This window comes from Panthera pardus, unplaced genomic scaffold (genome assembly GCF_024362965.1).
Source record: "Panthera pardus isolate Hobbes unplaced genomic scaffold, ASM2436296v1 HiC_scaffold_8, whole genome shotgun sequence".
NCBI lineage: Eukaryota > Metazoa > Chordata > Mammalia > Carnivora > Felidae > Panthera > Panthera pardus.
The window spans coordinates 148,930,746-148,945,144 of NW_026527013.1; the positions used below are offsets into that span (position 1 = coordinate 148,930,746).

Consider the following 14,399-nt stretch of genomic DNA (forward strand, 5'->3'; position numbering starts at 1 on the left):
CCTCCTGTTCATCCCTGCCTTCCTTTCCCCCAAGCCCCTCGCAACCACTGATTTTTTTCTTACTGTCTCCATAGTTTTCCAGAATATCATAGAGTTGGAATCCTAGCCTTTCCAGATTCGCTTCTGTGCTTAGCAATATGCATTTAAGATTTCTCCATGTCTTCTGTGGCTTGATAGCTCTTTTTTCTTTTTAATCCCTGAATAATATTCCATTATGTGGATGTACTGTAGGATTTTTTTATCTGTTCACTTGGTGAAAGACATTTTGATTGCCTCCAAGTTTTGGCAATTATAAACACAGGTGCTGTAAACACTTGTGTACAGGTTTTTGTGTGGATGTAAGTTTTTGATTGATTTGAGTAAGTACCATGGAATGTGATTGCTAGATCATGTACTAAGAGTATGTTTAGTTTTGTAAAAAATCTTCACTGTTTTCCAAAGTGGTACTATTTTGCATTCCCCATATCAGCAGTGAAGGAGAATTCCTCTTTAGCATTTGGTGCTAAGTTTTGGACTTGGTACATTCCAATAGGTGTAAGTGATATCTCATTGTTTTGATTTATATTTCCCTAATGACATATGGTGTTGAGCCTCTTTTCATATGCTTATTTGACATTTGTATATATATTTTTGTTGAGATGTCTGCTCATTTTTTAATTGGGTGGTGTTTTCTTATTGTTGAGTTTTAAGAATTCTTTGCATGTTTTGGACACTTTTATCTGATACATGTTTTACAGAGATTTTCTCCTAATCTGTGCCTTGCTTTTCATTCTCTTCACAGCTTCTTTTGTAGAACAGAAGTTTTACATTGTAATGAAGTCCAACTTACTGATTGTTTTTCTTTTATGGGTCGTGCTTTTCTGCTTTCTGACTTTAATTGAGTATTTTTATATGATTCTACTTTTTCCCCTCTCTTAGCATATAAATTATGCTTTTCTTTTACCTTTTTTTTTCTAGTGGTTTCCTTAGAGTTTGCGGTATACATTTATAACTAATTCAAGTCCACTTTCAAATAACACTCTACCACTCAATGGGTAATGCAAGCACCTTATAACAAAGTATTCCCTGTTCCTCCTTTGTGTCCCTTATGACATTGCTGCCATTCATTAATTTCATTTACCATAAGCAATAATCACTATATGTATTGTTATTATTCTTTTGAACAAACTGTTATCTGAGAGATAGATTAAGAGTAAGAGAAATAAAAGGTTTTATTTTCCTTCATTTATTCCTTCTCTAGTACTCTTCCTTACCTAATGTAGATCCAAGTTTCAGAACTAAATAATTTTCCTTTTCCCTAAAGAACTTATTTATTTATTTTAATGTTTGTTTATTTTAGAGATAGACAGATTGTGAGTAGGGAAGGGGCAGAGAGAGAGGGAGACACAGAATCCGAAGCAGACTCCAGGGTCTGAGTTGTCAGCACAGAGCCTGACGTGGGGCTCGAATCCAAGAACTGTGAGATCATGACCTGAACCGAAGTCGGTGGCTTAATCCACTGAGCCACCCAGGTGCCCCTAAAGAACTTCTAACATTTCTGTAAGGCAGGTCTGCTGGTGACAAATTCCCCCAATTTTTAAAAATTGGCTTCATTTAGTGATTCGTAATTTGGGTAGCAATCCCATCTAGCAAGTAGATGGGAGATCGCAGATTCCCTCAATTTGTTTTTGTCAGAAAAAGTATTTCTTCTTTGCTTTTTTTTTTAACGTTTATTTATTTTTGAGACAGAGAGAGACAGAGCATGAACAGAGGAGGGTCAGAGAGAGGAAGACACAGAATCTGAAACAGGCTCCAGGCTCTGAGCGGTCAGCACAGAGCCCAATGCGGGGCTCGAACTCATGGACCACGAAATCATGACCTGAGCCCAAGTCGGCCGCTTAACCGACTGAGCCACCCAGGCGCCCCTCTTCTTTGCTTTTGAAAAATAAGTTTTCAGGATACAAATTTTTTAGGTTGGTGATTTCTTCCTTTTAACATTTTAAATATTTCACTTCATTATTTCTGCTTCTATGGTTTTTGAAGAGAAGTCTGATGTAATTTTTATCTTCGTTCTTCAGTAGGTAATTTTTTTCTCAAGCTTCTTTCAAGATTTTATTCTTTGTTTTTGAATTTGTGCCATTTGAATATTGTATGACTAAGGGTAGATTTTTTTTTTTCTGGTGTTTATCTTGCTTGATGTTCTCTGAGCTTCCTGGATCTGTATTTAGATGTCTGTCATTCGTTTTAGGAAATTCTCAGTCACTATTGCTTCAGATGTGTCTTCTGTTACTTTTTTTTTTTCTCCTCTTTCTTCTTCTGCTATTCCCATTGTGCACATTTTTTAGATATTCCACAGTTCTTGGATATTCGTTTCTGGCTTTTCATTCTTTTTTCTCTTTGGATTTCAATTTTGGAAGTTTCTGTGGACATTTCCTCAAGCTCATTGATCCTTTCCTTGGTTATACCCAGTCTACAGAAAAGCCCACCAAAGATGCTCTTCATTTCTTTTTTTTTTTTTAATTTTTTTTTTTTTAACATTTATTTATTTTTGAGACAGAGAGAGACAGAGCATGAACGGGGGAGGGTCAGAGAGAGAGGGAGACACAGAATCTGAAACGGGCTCCAGGCTCTGAGCAGTCAGCACAGAGCCCGATGCGGGGCTCGAACTCACATACCGCGAGATCGTGACCTGAGCCGAAGTCGGACGCTTAACCAACTGAGCCACCCAGGCACCCCAGATGCTCTTCATTTCTATTACGGTGTGTTTGATTTCCAGAATTTCCCTGTGATTCTTTCTTAGAGTTTCCATCTCTCTGTTTACATTACCTGTAGCTTACTTTTTACCAAATATATATGATATAGGAACATATATTAAAAGCACACCTTGGTATATTTTCATACTTTTTATTGTGTAACCTGTGCCCAAATTAAGAAACAGAGCAGTAGCAACAACAAGCCTTTTCATGCTTCCTGCTAGTCACTACTTTGCATCTCCAAAAGTTGCCCTTATCTGACCTCTAAACACAGAGATTAGTTTAATCTTTTTTTGTGTTTTATATAAGTGGAATCATGAAGTTATATATTCTTGTGTGGCTGGCTTCATTCGTTTCCCATCATGTTGGCAAGATTCCTCCATATTGTTGTGTATAGATCCTTATTACTCTATAGTCTGTATTGTATTACATTGTGTGAATACACAAGTTTTTTTTTTTTTTAATTTATTACGTGTGTGTGTGTGTGTGTGTGTGTGTGTGTGCGTGCATGCATTCGTTTACTCTACTGCTGATAGGCACCAGGGCATTTCTAGGTTGGAACTATTTCAAATAGTGCTGCTATAAATATTCTACTACCTGTGTTTTGGTAGCCATATGTATACATTTCTTTTGGCTATGTTCTAAGAGTAGAGTTGCTTTGTCACAGGATATTCATGTGTTGAGTTTTAGTACACACTGTTAAGTGGTTTTCCAAAGTGGTGGGAGGAGTTTACACACTCAGAGCAGTGTATGAGAGTTCGGGTTGCTCCATATCTCATCTATACTTGATATTTCCTTTTTTTTTTTTTTTTAATTTTAGCCTTCTTGTATTGGTAGAGGTCTCTTGTTGTGGTTTAATATCCATTGATCTCGTGACGGATGAAGTTGAGCACCTTTTTTATGTGTTTATGTCGTGACTGATGAAGTTGAGCACCTTTTTTATGTGTTTATGTATGTACCGGCCATTTGAATATGTTCTTTTGTAATATATTTGTTCACATCTGTTGCTCATTTTCAATTACATTGTCTGTCTTTTCCATACTGATTTGTAGGCGTTCTTTATATATCAGGATGCAACTCCTTTGTTAGAGATAGGTATTTAGAAATCCTTGTTTATACCAAAGTCACAGAGCTGTTTTTCTCAAAAACCTTTATTGTGCTGAATATATTTTTCCACAGCATCTGAAATAAATTGTAAACTCTTGCATTTTTATTTCCTCTCCCTGCTCTCTACTCCTCCTCTTTTTTTAATCTTTTAACGTTTATTTCTTTTTGAGAGAGGTAGAGAGCAGGTAGGGGGAAGGGCAGAGAAAGACAGATAGACAGAATCCGAAGCAGGCTCCAGGCTTGAGCTGTCAGTGCAAAGCCTGATGCAGGGCTCGAACCCACAGACTGTGAGATCGTGACCTGAGCCGAAGTCGGATGCTCAACTGACTGAGCCACCCAGGTGCCCCATATACTTCCCCTTACTTTAGATTGTATTGTCATGGTAATAATAGCAAAGAGTAGCCTCATGAGTTGTTTTTTCTATCTAGAGAGGTCAAGAATGATTGAGACACTGATTAATTAGAGCCTCGAGTAAGAATAATCAAACTGACCTTGGCACAGAAGTCAGGCCACAGGCTCCCCTCTGTCTTAGTATTACTGTCACATTTTCCTGCTGCCAAGTTTTTAAGAGATCTGGGTAAGCATATTGGCACACCTTCTCTTTAAGTGTATCCATTTAATCATATCTATAGCCTGAATAGTTTTATTAGAAGTAATTTCTGGAGGATAAATTATTTTCCTCAACTTTTCAGGTTACTTTAAATGAATGTAAATCTTCTTCCTATTTCCTCGGCTTATTATTTTGTAACCCCTTAATTGTCTTCTACGTTTGCAAAGAGATTTTCAATTAGTTTTATTAGTGTCTTAAGTAGCTCAGAAGAAAGAGTTTCTAGCCCTAGTCCAGAAAAGAGGATGCCAATCCAAAGAGCCGCGTATCTGTGCACCACCTCACGCTTCTGATTTAGAAGAGCTAGACTGGGGTCCTGGCTTTCTTACTCATGCTCTGCTCACTGAATCTTACCACTCTCCATCTAAAATTTGAAGGCAAAGCCACTTATATATACATTTAAAAAAATTTTTGGTGAACCTGAATATACGTCAAGGCAGTATATATAAAGTCAAGTATAATCTTAGGTATGTAATTCAGTGAAATGTTATATGTGTTTATACCCATGGAACCCCCTCCCAGATCAAAATACAGAACCTTCCTAGCACCCGGTTGGCTTACCCTCAAGATAAGCACTATTCCGACTTGTATCACCATAGATCAGTTTTGAATGGCCCCCAATTTTATATATGTTTAATCATAGTATCGGGTTCATTTTGCTGAACATTGTACCTGAGAGATTTGCCCGTGGTTTTGCGGGTAGACATAGCTTGAAAACAAATTATATGTACTTTAACAGTAGAAAAGTAATTTTTTTCGGTCTTTTGTTTATGATTCTTTCCTCTTAAACTGTCACATTCTGTATTCTGATTAGAAGTTGAGAGCAAAGATAAGTAAGAGTGAACACCCTTTGTTGATATTCCAATGTGGTAGAATTGATAGAGCCTTGATGTAGCACATTAGAGTACCGTGGAGCATGGCGGGAGCCAAAAAGACTGAAAAGTCACACTCCCCTCCTATAATTAGTTTTTAAAGCTCAGAGGGCTATTTGGCGCATGAATGAATATAGAATCGAGTGCCCTTTGCATTGAATAAAGGTTATATTCCCTTCATTACTAAATGAGGCCCTTTCCTATTCTTGTATTTTAACCAAAAAATAAAGTGTGTTATTTCCAGGTTTAACTTTGAATAGAGGGGGGAAAAATAGGTCAAGCCAGGGCTTTAATACAAAAAGGAAAAATAGCAAATATCCCTTTGTTCCCAAAGAAGCTGAAAGCGGGCTCTCTAGCCTATTGTCTTTGCACCTGTCATATATATGTATATATTTATCCTTTTGGGATCAATGAATATCTACTAATAAAAGCAGTCCCGCTTCCTGGAGATGTAATTAACCAAAGAGGTAAGGTGTTGGGACAAGTAACAGGGGTGAGGAGGGATTGTCTAGGATTGGAGCAGGCCGTATGTGTTAGAAAGACTGTCCCCCAAAACCTCTAACCCCCATGTCACTCGGGGACCCTGGATTTCAAAAAGAAGAATCCTTTCTCGAGAGCTAGGTTTGAAAATCCTTAAGTAGATAAATGTGTTTGGCGAGACCAGGACCAGAGTTTTCAGGTGATAGAAGTCAAAGAATATGGAAAGCCTACGAATTAGTCTTGAAGTATAGCAGGCAGAAAGACGAATGATAGAAGATTGTACAATCGGTTCCAACAGTCACAACAATCAGAGTTGACAGTGCCCGGAACCGTACAGCAACGTTGTGAGTTTTCAGGTAAGTTATTCCCATTCTGATGAGAACACTGAGGTGTAGAGAAATTAAGTCACTTCCTCCAGATTTACAGAGCTACTAAGCAACAGAACTAAAATTTGAGCCCAGGGGGTCTACTCTCAGAGCTACCGCCCTACAAACCACCAGCCTAAAAATATACCAGGAGTTTACAGTTTGGGACATTCGAATTATTCCTTCATTTTCATTGATCATTATAATCTCAACTGATTTGCTAGTCATTATATGCTAATGTCAGACATTTATCATATAGGTGCTTTTACTCTAGATTTAGTTTGCAATTATTAGTATTCATTATATGACATTGTTATGAATTCTCTGAGTTTTATGTTTGTCATCAAAGAAAAGAAAAAAGAAAAAGAATCATTGTTGAAAGAAGAGGACATAGAGGGGATGAAAATACGAAAATGATATAAAAGAAATTATGTAGGTTCAGATAGAGTGTGATGCAGACCTAAGTAGGGAAGAGAGACTAAGGATATTTTAGCTATTTTTAGTTACTGAGTTTTTTAAAAGATAAACTTTTCGTGTTATCTGGAGAATCAAGTGAGTGCTGTGTTCATTAAGGGTGCTTTTTGTTGTTTTATGAAATTTGGAACTCGGTATGATTAAAGAACAGCAAAAGATTATTTTCAAAGAGCAAGACCATTCCTGACATTTTATTTGGCGTGAGGTCCACATTGGATGGTTAAGGAAGAAAAGAGCCAGAGCAAAAGCAGAAAGGAGGTTTACGTATTCACCTGCCTTCTGTGAGACCCTAGTAGTACATCACAGATCCTCAATAAATGTGGAATGCGTGAAGCTGAATTTAAAAATAGGAAGAATCCCCCACTCTTCGAATGAAAAGAATAAAATGTAAAGAATGGTGAGCCGGTATCGTCATTGGGAGAAAATGCCTTCTGTGGCCCCTGTAAAGGTTGCCCACGTAGGAATATGCTCCTTTTAGAAGCTCACTAGTTTCCAGTCTCCGCATGGCCATTAATTAGTGTGTTTCACTTTGCTTTTGCCTTCGGTAGGTCTTTATACCTCTTTGGTTTCTTCAGCCCGCTCAGATTAGACAGAGAGGCAGAAATCTAGTAGGTTTAGGAATATGTTTAGATGAAACATGGCATGAGTAAAGTAGAGCATAAATAACTTTCGTAACAATTTCACTTGGAAATTTAAAAGGTTCTCAAGACAAGCGTAAGCAACAGCTGTTAAAAGGTTCCCAGTAGCTACAGCTATTGAAGAATCTTCAGATGAATTGAAGGAACAAGTAAAAAAATCTAGTGCAGGAAAAATAGACTAGCTAGCTTGAACAGGGCGTTCATTAGAATGGAGACATTTATTCCACTATCTCTGCAGGCTTAATATGACTTTAAAAATATAATTATAAGAGGAAAGATGAATCAGAAAATATGAATATATTAACTAAGTACAGGGGCAGAAAATGCTTTGCTAAAATGTTTTTTTCCCCTCATTTAAACAAGATGAAGGTCATAGATGGATGTAGGGCATTGCCAGGCAAGAATGGATGTGAAGCAGACTTAAATCTCAAAATTAAACAAGAAAGACAGGTAATTAACTGGAGACTCAGCTACAAAACATATCAATTAATGTTCAGGACGATCGCATTAGGCACTTTGTTATTATATTATAATGATACCACTCTTGTTAGCGTAAGATCGGCAGTAAATGGAAAAACACTTAAAATCTCCCCTATATATATTCCATAAATGCTAACCTATTTAGACAATTATTTGAGGATTATAATTATTCATTGGTGTTACTTAAAAGTCACTAATAAAGCATCTTCTACATTGTGTTTTTTGTAGAGTTTCAGATCATGGAATTATTTAACTTTTTAAACTTAGATTTTACTTCATTTAACACCATTCTCCTCTCTCACTTAGAATCTTAATCAAAGAACAAATAATCTCCCTGATTTAATCCCACGCAGCCCTTCAGAAAGAGGCTGAGAATGATGTTCTGTGCCATTTTGGAGGGAAGGATATCTGTTACCTAGCCTGGGGTAGGAACCGGAAGAGGCGTTCCTAAGACACCGGCCAGCAGTGAGCTGGTCTAAAACCACCGCTGAAAAGTCCTGCTCTTGTCGTTCCCCAGCTCTGTGCTGCAGGCTGATGTCCCTGCCAGTTGATTGAGGACCACTCACCTTCTCACCTGCATCCCTTTCTCCCTACTGAACTTTCTCTGGTTCTCAGCCTACCGTGCTCATTCCTACCTGTGTGTCTTTCCATGCGCATTACTCTTCCCGGAATGCCCTCTGCCTATCCCACCCCTGCCTCCTGTACTCCAGCCCTGTTCGGCTTGCAAGACACACAGCTCAGGTATCAGCTCCTCCAGCATTTCCCTCTGGACACCCTTTCCCCCTCTGCGCCCCTTCCCGTTTTCCTTCTGGGTAAGGAGCTCCCAGTCTGGGGGCGGGGGGGGGGGGTAGTTAAATAAGCAATTTGTAGTGTGGGGAGTCCTGCTAGAGGTAAAGATATGTGTAAAAATATAAAAGACCAGGGGAAACATTAAAAATAATAATATAACTGCATCAGGAACGGGGAGTGGTATAATTGAAGGAGGGAAGAAGGGTGGTCAGAATCAAAATGTGGAAAATTACTACATCAGCAAGTAGCAGTTTCCATTGGTTATGTAGAGAGGTGGATATGACGACTGGAAGAAATAGGAACAGAAATTGTTTTTTTAAGCTGTAGGTGCTTTTTTTTAGGGTCACAGGACTAAGGATGAGTAGGAGTAGGACAGGGGAATCGTTGCTCAGCATTATAGGTTATTTAACTACGAGTAATTGTTACTTAGTTTTAATTTTTTATTTGACTAAAAAAAAATCCACATATCCTCAAACCCTGTTACTATTGACTGCCAGCTCACTAATCTGAACACATTGCCATTCCAACATTTTTTTATCCCTGAAAAATATCTTTTTTTTTTTAATTTTTTTTATGTTTATTCATTTTTGAAAGACAGAGACAGAGCACAAGCAGGGGTGGGGCGGAGAGAGAGGGGGACACAGAATCCGAAGCAGGCTCCAGGCTCCGAGCTGTCAGCACAGAGCCCAACGTGGGGCTCAAACTCACGAACCGGGAGATCATGATCTGAGCCGAAGTCGGACGTTCAACCGACTGAGCCAGCCAGGCGCCCCATCCCTGAAAAATATCTTAATCTTAAGCCAGCTTCACTTTTCTGCCAATTTTATGCAAAGCATTTACTCTTCTCTGTATTACCTCACTTTGCCTGAGGCATTCCATCTCTTTCTTTGTCTTCCTCCTAAAACGCCCCGAATCATTCATCAGTTCCTTCCCCTTCTCTGTTCCAAGAAAGCTACCTTGAAGACAGGCCACCTAATTGCTTAGTTTGGGAGTCATTGCCTTTGCTTGAGATCAGTTGTTTCCTGTCTCTGCTCAGCATAGATTTAGATTATTCAAAGGAAATTGTATGGCAATTTGAGAAATAACCAGAATGATCAATGAACTGGAATATTTCGGTGAGGAAGTTCAATGGTACATGAATTTTGATTTCTAAATCTGTAATCATTCTTGGTAGTTAAAAAACCAAAGTATATGTTCAACTTATAATTACTGGTTATTTTAATCCTACATTTGATCATCTGTTTTGAAGCTTAATAAATGTTCTTAATGGAAAACTAAACTGCATACCTCAGAAGTCCTAGCACCTGTAGAAAAACCTTGTGCCTCATTGTTTATATTCAGTGTTGTTTGACAACATCCTACAAAGAAAACTTAGTAGCCAGGCTTATTTGAGTAGCTTGGCTAAAGAAGGAGACATTCTTGTTCCAAGCTAACAGAGCGCTTCAATGCAATTTTATTCCAAGTGGATTCTATATCAGAACACTGAGCAGGTGCTATCAGCCTGAAAATAATGTGCTGTTCAAAATTAGCTCTTTGCTTGTTAGAACCTAGTATTAATTTCCATGGAATTTTTCAGTCTCCCTACCCACAGTTACATCAGTGTACTCGTCTCCTTGGGTCTAACAAGGGGGTACAGAATGTGGGGAAACCCTGGAGACTCAACTTTGGGTTCATCCTCACTCTGCCCCTAATTCTCTGTGTCTTTAACCAGCTTCCCTCACTTCTCTGCACCTCTGTCCTTCCTTTCTAAATGACAGTCCTCTCTAAATGACTCTGCACCTCTGTCCCTCCTCTCTAGAACTTACAGGCCGGAGAGTGAGTGAGTGAGTGAGCAGGTGTGTGTGTGTGTGTGTGTGTGTGTGTGTGTGTGTGTGTGTGTGTACACTGCATTAGGTCATGCTGAATGTTCAGGAGAATCGTATTTTCATACTGTGAATTTATATTTTAGAGTAGATGGAGCCCTCTGTGTAATCAGTACACCTAGTGCATTCTGTCCATTTTGTAGAATTTTTAGCATAATTTTACTATTTTTTAGGTACTCAGGGTTCTAGTTTTAGTATGTTTACATTTATGACATATTTTTTTGCAGTGTTTTTTTGCAATTTTTTTTGCAATGTTTTTTGCAAACATTCATCATTTTTTTGGTATCTCGGAATCACAGCCTTTAATTATTAAGCTGATATTATAAGAAAATTTGGTCAATTCTTTTATGACTATTGTTTTCCAGAAAAACGTTGTCATAAAAACAGAGAGTGCCTGAAAGGCTTTTGAAATCAAGTTCCTAGTCAAATTAGGATTCAACACTGATGTCAAAGGTATAGGGTTAATGGCCAGAGTACTTAGCTAGTAACATTGGTCTAGAATTTGGGTATTGAATGTCAGACCTAGAATGAGTCACACAGTGGTTGCTTAGTAAATGCTTGTTGAATGAAAGGATGTCCATACTCATGGACTACTTCATATACAAGTACTGGACTGAAACAAGAGAAAGGATAGCATAGGAGTCTTAGTGTAGGGGTATGTATTAGTCAGCTCGGGCTGCCATAACAAAACACCGTAGATTGGTGGCTCAAACAACAGAATAGTTGTTTAACTAAATAGTCCCAGAAGCTGGAAAGTTCAAGATCAAGGTGTCAGCCAATTAAGAGCTCTCTTCCTGGCTCGCACAGGCCCATTTTATTGCTATATCCTCACATGTCAGAGAGAGAAAGAGAGATCTCTCTCATGTCTCTTCACATAAGGGTATTAACCCATCATAAGAGCTCTACTTTCATGACTTAATTACCTTCCAAGATCCCATCTCTAAATACAATCACTTCGGGGTTTAGGGCCTTACCACATGAATTTCGGGAGGCGGGGGGAATACATTTCATCCCATAGCAGAGTGAAAATACTTAACTGTTCACCTATATTCTGAGCTGCAGTTTTACATTAGCGATAGGAAATTAGCCAGAAATAAACAAGCCACCTGTTTAATGTATAGAATATATTGTTAGTAATACAGGCAAAAGAATAAAATGCTGTTAGAGAAGAAAGATGAGAAATTAAACTATAATTATAGAGAAAATTTAAAGAATTCTTGGTCATATGACTTAATGCAGTTCTGAGTCAAATAGAATCAGAGGTTTGTTTTATTGTGTTTTGTTTGTACATAATGAATTTCCATAGTGTACTGGGACTCATCACCCAGTCACTTACATTGACCTGTGATTAAAACCTTGGCCTCTACTCAGAGAGAGACTTACTACTCGAACCCCAGTGTTTTGCTCCCAACCCAGCCTCTATAGGCTTTATGATGAAAAGAGTGATGGTTTCACGGCTCTCTTTTAGACAGGGAACCCTCATGGAGGTGAAACTGCCTTTAGCAGAATGGTGCCTTTGCCCCGCCATCACCTTGGTGGCTCTAAGCCATTTTTTTTCGAGAAGAGACTTATCTGAGCATAATAGTTTTTCTGTGCTCACCCTTAAGAACACAACACATAAATGACTCCAGAATTCTTATACAAGGACGGAAAGATGGACTGACAGAAGAAATTATGCATTTATGCCTGCGTGGATTAAACATGTCAAAACATAACTGGCTGTCATTCTGCATTTTCTCTCTCCAGATTTGAAATGAGAATGGCAAAGACAGTTCACAACAGTTCTGATTGCTTTAGCAATATTGTTCAAGTTTTTAATTTGGCACGTTAAAGTGTCCTCATACATGTTATGTTACACCTTGTATTGAACCTTCGTTTTCAGAAACTCAGTGCACTGGCAAGAAACTTAAAAGCCCTGTCAAGGGATCCAGCTAGGAAGTGATTCCTAGGAGATTGCTCTCCTAGAAATTGTTTTGGGCAGTGATTTTGAAAAGTGCCACAATTATCCATCTGTTTCTCTCTTTTTTTGTTTTTCCTGAACTTAAACTTTTTTTTTTTTTTTTTTACTGATAAATTCACAGAAAAGTTGAAATAACAGTCCAATGAATGCATGTATACCTTGACTTAGGTTTACTGACCGTTCACATCTCGCCATACCTACTCCATTCTCTCCAAATAAATGCACATACTTCTCTCTTGCCAAACCATCAAAAGTAGGCTAAAGACATGGTGCCCTTTCACTCTTAGACACTTGAGCGTGCATCTCCCAAGGACAAGGGCACTCGCCTAACACATGCACATCATTACCACGTATATTCATTTTACGATGCGTGCATTAACAATTTACCACAACAAAGTTAGTGGCTTAAAACAACACAGATCCATTTTCTTACCGTTCTGTAGGCTAGAAGTCTAACACAGGTCTCAGTGGGCTAAAATCAGGATGTCAGCAGGGCAGCATTGCTTTCTGGACATTCTAAGGGAGAATCCATTTCCTCGCCTTCTCCAGCGTTTAGAGGCCACCCTCATTTTTTGGTCTCCTTCCTCCTTCTTCAAAGGCAGCAACATGACATCTCTCTGACCTTCTTCCATCATCATGTCTCTCCCTGACCACAGCCAGGAAGGGTTCTCCACTTTTAAGGACTCCTGTGATTAGACTTGGTTTTACAAAGTAGAAAAGAGCCTGTTCTGAGATTTGACAGATGTGTGTCTCCCCTGCTTCAGCACTACTTGAAAGTTGAGTGCTCAAGAAAGTCCAATTCCTTGATAAGAACCAATTTTGTGTGTGTCTTGAGGCAGCAAGACTGAGGGCTGTGGAATCCCTGGGCAAAGTGAAACCCTAAAGCTACTGTAACTTGTGAGGGGCAGTGTGGCTTATTATGGCCCTGATCAGTAAACTAAGAACAGAAACTGTTCACACTTTTGCTACAGTGTGCAAATGAACACATCTTCCTCTGTGTGTTTTAGTTTCCCTATAAAATGCTTCATAAATGTTCACCATCTTTGGGAAACCCAGTCAAGGAACACATTCATAGAGCCAGGCACAATTTAACACAGTATTTTTCAAACTCTGGGTTATGGCATATTAGCGGACTATGAAATTATTCTAGTTGGTTTTGATCCCACCACAGGATCTAAGACAGAGCCTGGGTAATGGTGGATTCCTCGTACGTATCTGTTAACAAATGCATGAGTCAATAATAAAAAGACAAATAACCCAATTAAAAAATGAACAAAGGATCACAATTGACATTTCTCTAAGGAAGATATACAGATGGTCAATAAACACATGAAAAGATGCTCAATATCATTAGCCATCAAGGAAATGCAAATCAAAACTACACTGAGATATATGCTTCTTCACATACACTAAGATGACTGTAGTTTTTAAAAAGACAGATAATAACAACAGTTGGCAAGGGTGTCGAGAAATCGGATCCCACATATACAGCTGGAAAATGGTGCCGCAATTTTGGAATACGATATTTCCTTGAAAGGTTAAAGATAGTCACCATATGACCCACCAGTTGCACTCCCAGGTGTATATACCTAGAGAAATGAAAACACACCCCCACACAAAGATGTATACATGAAAGCTTATAGCAGCAATACTCACAATAGCCTAGAAGTGGAAACAACCCTAATGTCCATCACCTGATGAATGGATAAACAAAATGTGGCATATCCATACAATGGACTATATTATCTGGTAATACAAGAAATGAACACAGATGAACCTTGAAAACATGGTAAGTAAAAGAAGTCAGTCACAAAAGACGACCTACCGTATGATTCCTTTGATGAAGTCCAAAATAGGGAAATCTATTGAGATAGAAAGTAGAGTAGTGCTTACTTGGGGCTGGAGGGTCAGTGTTGGGAATTAAGCATAAAGTCTAATGGGTACAGACAGCGTTTGTTTTTGAGGTAATGAAAATGTTCCACATCGTGGTATGGTCGCGTAACTGTGATAGACTGAACACTATTGAACTGCTC

General features: G+C 38.6%; 1 protein-coding gene across 1 annotated transcript in view; it reads left to right on the top strand.

Annotated features, from left to right (window-relative positions):
- The window catches only part of EXOC4 (exocyst complex component 4), a 753,548-nt gene that overhangs the window by 610,421 nt on the left and 128,728 nt on the right, over positions 1 to 14,399 (top strand). The window lies entirely within an intron of this gene.